Below are 10809 nucleotides of genomic sequence, written 5' to 3' on the forward strand. Positions count from 1 at the left end.
AGGCTATTTATTGCTTTATTTATAGAAAGTTATAGATTTTATACCTCCATTTTATCACACCGAGGTCCTTTTATTCAGTTTATTAATGGACTAATCTCTGAATGAATTTAAATTCATACTGATTCTTTGCTAACTGTCCATCTGACTGGGCATGATGGCGACAGACTCTTGACGTATATTGCCATGTGTTCTCCACCCATCAGTCTGTATTTTGCTAACGATAGACAGATAGTCGGGAGGTGTGAATAGTTATTGCCGATAAAGGCGGGCGAGACAGGTGTGTGTTTGATGTGAATGTAACCGGGGGACTGAATAATAGCACACGTCTTTATGTTCTAAATCTGGCATGAGTCTTAACTGTACACGCTTTTTCACTGATATCTGATTAATTAAATAAAAAAATAAAATAAATAAATAAATGCAATACGTATTAGATTAGTGTTAAATTAAAATTAGCATTACTCCTTTTTTTTAATTTTTTTTTAGAATTTAGTCAGTGTAAGCTCATGGTCAGTTTTTGGCTCATGGGCAAGCCCAGACGCAACTTTATTTCTGCACAAATTTTGTTTTGGAAGGAGAAATCTGCTAAATGGATTTTATGATGGCAAAATGTGCTAAACTGATCTGAGAGTACGGTACTCTCATTGGAAGCTGAATGCACAATCAAAATAGCCCAAATATTGGCAAAATATGTAAACAAACATTCAAAAAGCAGAGAAATATTATTATTGACAAGCACTCCAATGGACCTTTTCATGCTTTCAGGGGAAGCCATCATAATCTGAGAAAAAATTGGTATAGAAACTATTTTCACTCAGAAATACAAAGAAACAGCAAGTATCATATTGCATTAAACGTAATTTTGAAGTAGAATGACTAAAATAGTATTTTCTTATTAAACACTCCAATAATCTTCATTTTTGACTATAAAAATTAATTTTTTTTTACAGTGTAGTTGGGTAATTTTATAGTGGTAAACAGAAAATACAGCAAAAATAATTTTTGACACAATAGCAAAATGAAAAATCCATGATGGTGCTTCTATGACTTTCCAAAGGAGGAAAAATATCAAGATATTGATTACATAGTCAGATAAGAGAAAGATGTCAAATTTGCATCACTCTCCCAGTGGTTGTATTAGAAACACTCGCATAGCAGCTTTAACTGTTAAATATTTTATAATTTAACTATGTTATATATGTGTGTGTGTGTGTGTGAAACTTTTAGATTTACAATGTTAATAACTATGAAATAATAACTCTGCATCATCACAGTCTGTAAAAAGGGTCCATTCAGCCAAAATCTGCTTTCAGTGAAATTTTGTGGGTACAGGTTCCATGTGGACCTGCTTAAGGGTTATAATATTTGAAGCAATGTCCTGGAAAACTTCTCTGCTGCCCTCATAGAGTTATGAGAAACGATGTGAATTCCTCACCTATTAAGAGACAATGTCCAGTGGTGGGAAATCAAAGGAAGACAGATGTTTATTAAACTGTGTTCTGACCCTCAGAACTGTTTGACATACTGTACATTTAAACAGTCACACCCTGACAGACACATAGAGACAAAGCAGCTTTTGCGAAAGCTTGAACTGAAGACCCACAGAGGCTCTGTATGTGTGTGTGTGTGTGTGAACGCCAAGCATCAGAGGGCTTAAGCAGTGGATCTTCTCACCAGACCGGAATTCCGTCGGCCCCAGCAGGATGCCAAGGGTGTCGGACACAGTTTTTTAGGATCGGGCGGCTCAGAGCAAGAGGGATGTGATGTGTCCTAATGAAACACCACACGTCTAGCACCCCCCATGTCCCTCTCCCACTTTTTTTCCCTCCCTTGCTTCACCCCCTTCAGTTTACGAAGCGGCGGTGAGATCTTTGGCCCTGAAACCTGATCTTATTTATTCACGTCTCGAGCTTTGCTGGTGCTACCTTAGCGATGGAAATAAACCAACACAGAGTCTCGATCAGACACCTAGCAACAGAAACCTAGGTAGCAGTTCCCCCAACCACAGCCCCGGCCCAGAATATACCCACGGGTATCCCGTTAAATAAAGACTGGGAGATGCTGTAAAAAAACACAGATGACAAGTGGACATGGGATCATGTTTGGGTTCAGAGCTTCAATGTCAAAGTGTTAACATGTGATGACAGCGCACAGACGTGTTGAGCCATTCATTTCTACCACAGTCGTGTCCCGAATGGCCCAGGTCCAACATAAGCAGCTCTAAAACTAACTAGTTATAAAACATAACACATTAATCTATTTATTGAGTGATTGCTAACAACGCATATGTTGTGTGTAAGAGCCACATGTTGTTTGGTCATCCTTGTATTCTTAGAGCATGCAGAGCAGTCACTTCTTTTAGTGTATGTGATGATGCATCTCAGAACGACAATTTCGTCATTATTTATTAATATTCATTTTATTCTAAATTCTTTGTTCCGTGGAACACGAAATGAGGCGTTTCGAAGATTCTTAATGAAGATCTTTTCCATAAAAAAAAGAACAACAGAAGACATCATTGACACTGGTTCTTACATTGGTGTTTACAAAGAAAAATATTTCAATTTTTCCTTTCACTTTGGAGTGTTACAAGCTCTTCAAAGAGAAATCCAAAGAGATATTCTTTATAAAAGTTAAGAGTCAGCCACGCCTACCTAAAACGTCTCGTTCTAACACGCCCCCACATGTCTACATCACTATGTGGGAAGATTTGCATAACACTGCCCAAATGTTCACGCAAAGAAAGAAGGCGTAACTTTTATTCTCGCTGTAGTATTGTTGTTGCCGCCGTCATGTCGTGAAGGCGCTGTGTGATTCGTCCCTCTCCCACTTTTTTTCCCTCCCTTGCTTCACCCCCTTCAGTTTACGAAGCGGCGGTGAGATCTTTGGCCCTGAAACCTGATCTTATTTATTCACGTCTCGAGCTTTGCTGGTGCTACCTTAGCGATGGAAATAAACCAACACAGAGTCTCGATCAGACACCTAGCAACAGAAACCTAGGTAGCAGTTCCCCCAACCACAGCCCCGGCCCAGAATATACCCACGGGTATCCCGTTAAATAAAGACTGGGAGATGCTGTAAAAAAACACAGATGACAAGTGGACATGGGATCATGTTTGGGTTCAGAGCTTCAATGTCAAAGTGTTAACATGTGATGACAGCGCACAGACGTGTTGAGCCATTCATTTCTACCACAGTCGTGTCCCGAATGGCCCAGGTCCAACATAAGCAGCTCTAAAACTAACTAGTTATAAAACATAACACATTAATCTATTTATTGAGTGATTGCTAACAACGCATATGTTGTGTGTAAGAGCCACATGTTGTTTGGTCATCCTTGTATTCTTAGAGCATGCAGAGCAGTCACTTCTTTTAGTGTATGTGATGATGCATCTCAGAACGACAATTTCGTCAGTATTTATTAATATTCAGTTTATTCTAAATTCTTTGTTCCGTGGAACACGAAATGAGGCGTTTCGAAGATTCTTAATGAAGATCTTTTCCATAAAAAAAAGAACAACAGAAGACATCATTGACACTGGTTCTTACATTGGTGTTTACAAAGAAAAATATTTCAATTTTTCCTTTCACTTTGGAGTGTTACAAGCTCTTCAAAGAGAAATCCAAAGAGATATTCTTTATAAAAGTTAAGAGTCAGCCACGCCTACCTAAAACGTCTCGTTCTAACGGAGTCCAGCCCGGGGTCGTCACATGTGGTTGACACAAACCCGCCGGACGCTCCTTCGTCGAATCCACCACCTCTGCTCACTCTAGCCCTCCGACCGTTCCTCACTTTAGCCCCCGGCCTCTGCTCGCTCTAGGCCGCCGCTGCTCACTCTAGGCCACCTTGTGTGACGCTGTGTTTCATTGTGAAAGCGAAACTACTTTGTTTGGTCTTCCAAAAATGGACACGACTAGAAATCAGTGGTTAAGTTGTATTTACAACACTGTTCCAGAACACTTCAACCCAAATATTCAGATGTGTGCAGCACATTTTATGGAGGACTGTTTACTGATCCTGGTAGAGTAGACTACAATGCCGGCTGTTCTGACTCGCATACTGTAAGTACGTTTTTTATATTTAAAGCGTTTTTATATTTTATATATTTAAAGCAAGTTTTTGTGGGCAGTGTAGAGTAGGGCTTGTTGTTTGTCATTTCTCCGATCACAAATGCAGATATGGTTTTATGTTTACGGGTTTTTATGTTTTTGAATCATCGCTCCGGCCTATATCACGATATGGTAAGGGCGTAACATTTCCGTCACACGCTTGAGGTATTCGGCCAATCACAACGCACTGGATAGCTGGCCAATCACAGCACACCTCGCTTTTTCAGACCGATGAGCTTTGTAAAAATCGACGCGTTTCAGAAAGGCAGGGCATAGAGGAGAAACAATAATGTACAGTATGTGGAAAATAATGTGTTTTTTGAACCTTAAACCGCATAAACACATTTCATTACACCAAATACACAAAATAATGTTATTTTTAGCAACATCATATGACCCCTTTAAAACACACATGCAAAGTTCTTCGAAATATATTTTTTTGTATTCATGAAATCATGTTAGTTTTCAAAAAAATTTATACCACTTTCAAAAAGCGCGATGATATGTGGTGCAACCGTCTTTGAGACTTTTATGAATACATTTTAATCAATACTTTCCAGGTTTTAAAATGTATTTTTCAAGGTAAAAGTATAGTTTTTTTTAAATGATAATGAATTATTAATTCAGAAATATCATTACGATTTTGAGAGTTGCACCACATGACATAAAGTAACCTTGACTTGTCATAAAATAGTCAAATTACCTGATATTTTAAGAGACTTAAGGCCCGTTCACACCAAGGACGATAACTATAAAGATAGCGATAAAGATATAGTTCTAAAAATCGTACTCAATATTAGCAGCGTTCACACCACAACTATAACAACTATAACGATAACAACAAAGAGAAATGATATCGTTGGAATCACTTTCAAAATGATTTTTCTCCAGCTGATTAACGATAAAAAATTGACAGCCAATCAGAATCCATCCTGCTGTAACAAGCTCGAGAATTTAAAGCGGCAGACGCATGTGCGCTTAGAATAAACAGACGATATCGTTCGCTGGTGTGGACGCTAATATCGTTATCTTTATAGTTATCGTTCTTGGTGTGAACGGGGCTTTATTCATAGATATGTATCGATGACAACTTCAGACATGTCTTGGAACGGTCGATGTGTCGTCACTTAGTAAAAATCAATGAGTTCTCCAAGATGCCACAACATTGTGCAGCCTCTGGTTGTAAAAACTGAACCACTGATGTCACATGGACTATTTTATCGATGTCCTTACTACCTTTCTGGGCCTTGAACCTGTCAGTTCCATTGCTGTCTATGGAAGGGTCAGAAAGCTCTTGGATTTCATCAAAAAATCTTAATTTGTGTTCTGAAGATGAACGAAGGTCTTACGGGTTTGGAATGACATGAGGGTGAGTAATTAATGACAGAAGTTAAATTTTTGAGTGAACTATCCCTTTAATGAAGCATCTATGTTTACATATCTATGGACTTAAAGGGATAGTTCATCCAAAAATGAAAATTTGGTGTTTATCTGCTTACCCCCAGGGCATCCAAGATGTAGGTGACTTTGTTTCTTCAGTAGAACACATATGATGATTTTTAAGTCCAACCGTTGCAGTCTATCAGTCTTATAATGCATGGCAATGGTAACAAAATCTATGGGAGTAAAAAAAACATGCACAGACAAATCCAAATTAAACCCTGCAGCTCGTGACGACACATTGATGTCCTAAGACACCAAACGATCGGTTTGTGCCAGAAATCGAACAGTGTCTTAGGACATCAATGTGTCGTCACGAGCCGCAGGGTTTCATTTGGATTTGTCTGTGCATGTTTTTTTTTACTCTCATAGATTTTGTTACCATTGCCATGCATTAAAAAGACTGATAGACTGCAACGGTTGGAGTTAAAAATCATCATATGTGTTCTATTGAAGAAACAAAGTCACCTACATCTTGGATGCCCTGGGGGTAAGCAGATAAACATCACATTTTCATTTTTGGGTGAACTATCCCTTTAATGACCTTGAAACAGTCACGAGGGTCTTCAGGATCTAATTTTCTGGGGGGTTTTTTCCTGCATGTCGGTTACACCACATGACTTTGATTCAGCCTTTTTTTTTTTTTTTTTAAATATATGAATAAGCAATGAAGCAGTGTTGTTAAATATTTACTACCTAAACTAATACTAATATTTTCTACCTGGACTCTTTATCACACTTGCTCTAAGTTTTGTCTTTCATCAACATTAGCCTTTAGCTATGTGTTAGTGTACTTGTGAGCTGCAAGTGAAAGGTCGATTGGTGGTCTCTCTAACAGCTTAAACCACATCGTAAAAAAAACTGGACCATAAAGAACAACTGGCTACTCATTTCTGACCCCACAAAAATAGAGACAAAGCTTCAGAAAGTGGGTGGTCAGCTCTCAATGAAAAAAAAAGAGCATTGTGTGAGGGTGAGGTTAAGTTCTTGTCTTCATAACACCTCTAATGTGCTTTGATTAGAACACATTAGCATGGGATCAGAAAACTCCTCACCTCAGACGCCTGAGACACACAACAACAAGAGTCTGTAACACACTGCTGAGCAGAAATGAAAACATTTAGACGAGCCAATAAGCTACATTTCCCTCCTAATGAAGTGGATTAATGGTTAATTATTACACTGTCCACTGACTCTTCGTTTTACCCCAGCCATTTGCAAGCTGACCATTTGAGCTTGCCAAATTTGACACAGCTGACACAGGCAATAAATTTGAACTAGTTCCACCTCCCCCTTGATCTGTGATGAGGCCTAGCCCCTCACCCTCACAACAAACACACTCCTTTAGTCACAAATCCACAGGTTAAGATGCACTCAGAGTCCTAAAAGCTCATCACATTTTCTGACTGTTGGAATTAAAGGGTAAATTGGAAATCAGGTGAAATGGAATCAAACAGTGGTCAGATTTTCTCAGGGTGATGGTCATGTGACATGAGGGGAGCTTTAGATGGCTGTCAGAGGGTCACATGACTATTAGGTTTTCTAACTGGTGGCACTTATTTTTAAAAGGTTTGATTATCAAATAACTGATTACACTCAAATATAGCATAAATATGTAATTACTCAAAGATTTAATTAAAATTAGTGCTGTCAAACGATTAATCGCGATTAATCACATCCAAAATAAAAGTTTTTGTTTACATAATATATGTGTGTGTACTGTGTATATTTATTATGTATATAAAATACACACACATGCATGTATATATTTAAGAAAAATATGTTATATTTGTATATTAAATATATTTCTATATAATATTAATTATATAAATATAATTCATACATATATTATGTAAATACATGTAAATATTTTCAAAATATGTTCTGTATGAGTGTGCATTTATATATACATAATAAATATACACAGCACACACACATATATTATGTAAACAAAAACTTTTATTTTGGATGCGATTAATCGCGATTAATTGTTTGACAGCACTAATTAAAATATCACACTTATAGTAATATATTCTTTCCTAAATGTTTAGTGTTATCATAGTTATTAGGACATGTTTTATCTATTTACAACAATTATTCTGTAAGCAATTGACAATGACAGGAGTAGTCAGCATAAAATGACATATATTATATTATATTATATTATATTATATTATATTATTAGATATTTTGAATAATAATTAATATTAAAATATTTATATGTTCAAACATAAACATACAAATAGTGCTTGGGAATGGTTTGAAAAGTTCATAATTTTTCCACTCTCATGTCGTACCAACTTTTGTTAGATTTTGAATAAATATTGCACATAGTCATATGGATTCATTTTCTATTTTATTTTATTTTATTAACATTTTCTTTATGAAAAGCAGAAGCTTAGACATTCTGCCTAATATCTCCTTTTGGGTTTCACAGAAAAAAAAGAATATTATACAGGGATAAAATAATACATGACAAAACTTTACAAGGTTTAATGCACAAAATAAATAAATAAATAAATTTACTGGTGTGCATGTGTGTATGTCTGTCTGTATGTATGTATTTATTATTTATTTATTTACACGAAAAAAAGGGGATCAAACATTTAAAAAAAAACTTCACTTGATCCATTGGGTGAGGTATTTTCTCTTTTAGATTGATTAGACACTGTGATGACAGATTGACGTATGTATGTATAAATATACTTGTATACCGCGGCATGCATGAGTTATAATTTTGCATGCCAGGTCCAAAGCAACTACCTCAGTTAAATCTTGATTTGTCAACATTAGTACTTCACTGAATTATGATATGCTTGAATCTCTGGGACTCTCTAAGAGAGAAATACACAAATCCATAAGGGACCTGCTCTGAATGTCCACTCAAATGTGGAAAGTTGAGTTTGTGTTCCTCAATTAACACCCAATAGCTGCAGACAGCCGCTGACTGCTTCGTTTGCCACCCGTCCCGCAGACATCTCAGAGCCCAAATCCAGTCATGTTACTCAGTCTCCAGTCATTCTCGCACGGGCAGTTAAAATAGCCGCCTGCTGGACAGTGAGGAGGGGGTTGACAGGCACGGCCTGGCCTGCTTTGTCCAAGAGCACTCAAACATCTGTGTTATTTTTAAGAGGCAAAATGTCAGCATGCAGTGAACAGACGGAAAGAAGGACCATGTGTGGCAGAATCCGGGGCTCCGGTCACAGCCTTATCACCGGACTGGTGTGACCATCACTGGGGAACTTAACAAGACAGAGAGCCAAAGCTGTGATTATTGCTGCTAAATATTAAATGATCAATTTAAAACCTTATGAGTCAATTACAAATAAAAATGTCTACTTTGGCTTATTTGGGGTTTTCTAAATAAATAAAATATTTAAAACATATATATTTTTAAAGAAATTAATACTTTTATTCATAAAGGGCACGCATTAAAAGTAATCAAAAGTGACAGTAAAGACTATATTTTGTTGCAAAATATAATATTTTATTGAATACTTTCTTTTTAACTTTTTGTTCATAAAAAAAATCTGTCTCACAGTTTCCACTACAATATTGAGCAGCAAAAATGTTTTCAGCATTAATAATCAGAAATGTTTCTTGAGCATCAAATCAGCATATTAGAATGATTTCTGAAGGATCATGTGACACTGAAGACTGGAGTAATGATGCTGAAAATTCAGGAATAAATTACATTTTTAAATATATTAAAATAGAAAACAGCTATTTTAAATTGTAATAATATTTCATAATATTACAGTAAAAATCTTACTAGGGAGAGTGTATGTGTATATGAATTTAAACATGTAAAATGATTATTTATTTAAATGATTATTTATTGTTTATTTGATTATTTATTTAGATTTGGAATTTTTATCAAAAATATTCTGATGTTTTCTTCAGAGTGTGTAGAGTGTACAGTGTGTGTATATATGAATAAAAAAATTGTAAAGAATGTTTAAATTATTATTTATTATTTATTTGATTGTTTTTGACATTTTGAATTTAAATAAAAAGTATTCTGATGTTTCCTTTGTGTCACACATTGACGATTTGGACAAACTTACGATGAAAAAAAATGGTAATATATAAAAATGCATTCAAAATACAAAATGGCTTGTATTGTACTGACTAAATGAATACAATTTTAAAACAAAGCTGTTTCACGTCTTTAAAAACAATAATAAAACATTATTATTACTTTTAAAAGGAGATCTGATTCCTAATTTGTTTCCTTTACATCTAAGGGAGAAAAAGCAAATCAGCATGTTTCTGATTACTAGCTTAGATCTTGATCAAACTGTAACAGCTTTTTAATAAATAGGCATTTATCAATGTTCTGTATACAGACTGATGTGACCTCCATGTCCCAGTGGAGACGTATGCATCCATTAAATCAGCAGTCCAGTCTGCGGCTGCAGGGTCTCGTCAGCGGTCATATTGGGGACTCATGTTGTCATCAGCAAACACGAACACTTCAGCACATTCATATCACACATACACAGACACTCACAAACACACCGCAGGCTCCATTAACAGTTCTGTTGAGTTCTACAGAGCCACTTAAAGTTCCTTATTGTGTGCTTTTGAAGAGCACTGGTACATTCACTCCGAGGGAGTTCATTTCTTTCTTCAGCAAGCGGCAAGTGGACCAATAGCTGTGCCTTTCATCTGGTAAAATTAGCCTGTGAAACATCTCATCGTATTGCTCACACATTAACACATTAGCAACTCTGAAAACACTTTGACTCGCCCCAGCAGGAGAACATACCACATATAACGTCCAAAATTCATACAGAACACAGAATGTGAGACCTACATTAACATCATGGTTGACAATCAGCAATGAAGCAATCACCCAGAATATCCCAGCAACACATCTTAGTAAATAGATTGAAACAGCTTCATAACAGCAACTGCATAGCAACACTTTGGCAATCACCCACAACATAATAAATGCATATTATAAGACAATGAAAGCGCTTTTTGACCTTGCATGCATGTCAACCTGTTGTTGGGGACTCCCAAAACCAAAATATGTACCTTTCATAACCCATAATAGGGGCACTTTAAAAACACACCCAGAAAACCTTAGCAACTGCATAGCAACACCTTAGAAACCACCCACAGCACCCAAGCAACCACATAGCAACACACTAAAATCACTTAGCAGCCACATCAAAATGCCCTAGCAACCATCCTAAACATACTGATAGCTACACATTAAAAACACACAAAAAACCTTAGCAATTGAATAGC

This window comes from Sinocyclocheilus rhinocerous, unplaced genomic scaffold (genome assembly GCF_001515625.1).
Source record: "Sinocyclocheilus rhinocerous isolate Xijiao unplaced genomic scaffold, SAMN03320098_v1.1 scaffold2749, whole genome shotgun sequence".
Taxonomy (NCBI): domain Eukaryota; kingdom Metazoa; phylum Chordata; class Actinopteri; order Cypriniformes; family Cyprinidae; genus Sinocyclocheilus; species Sinocyclocheilus rhinocerous.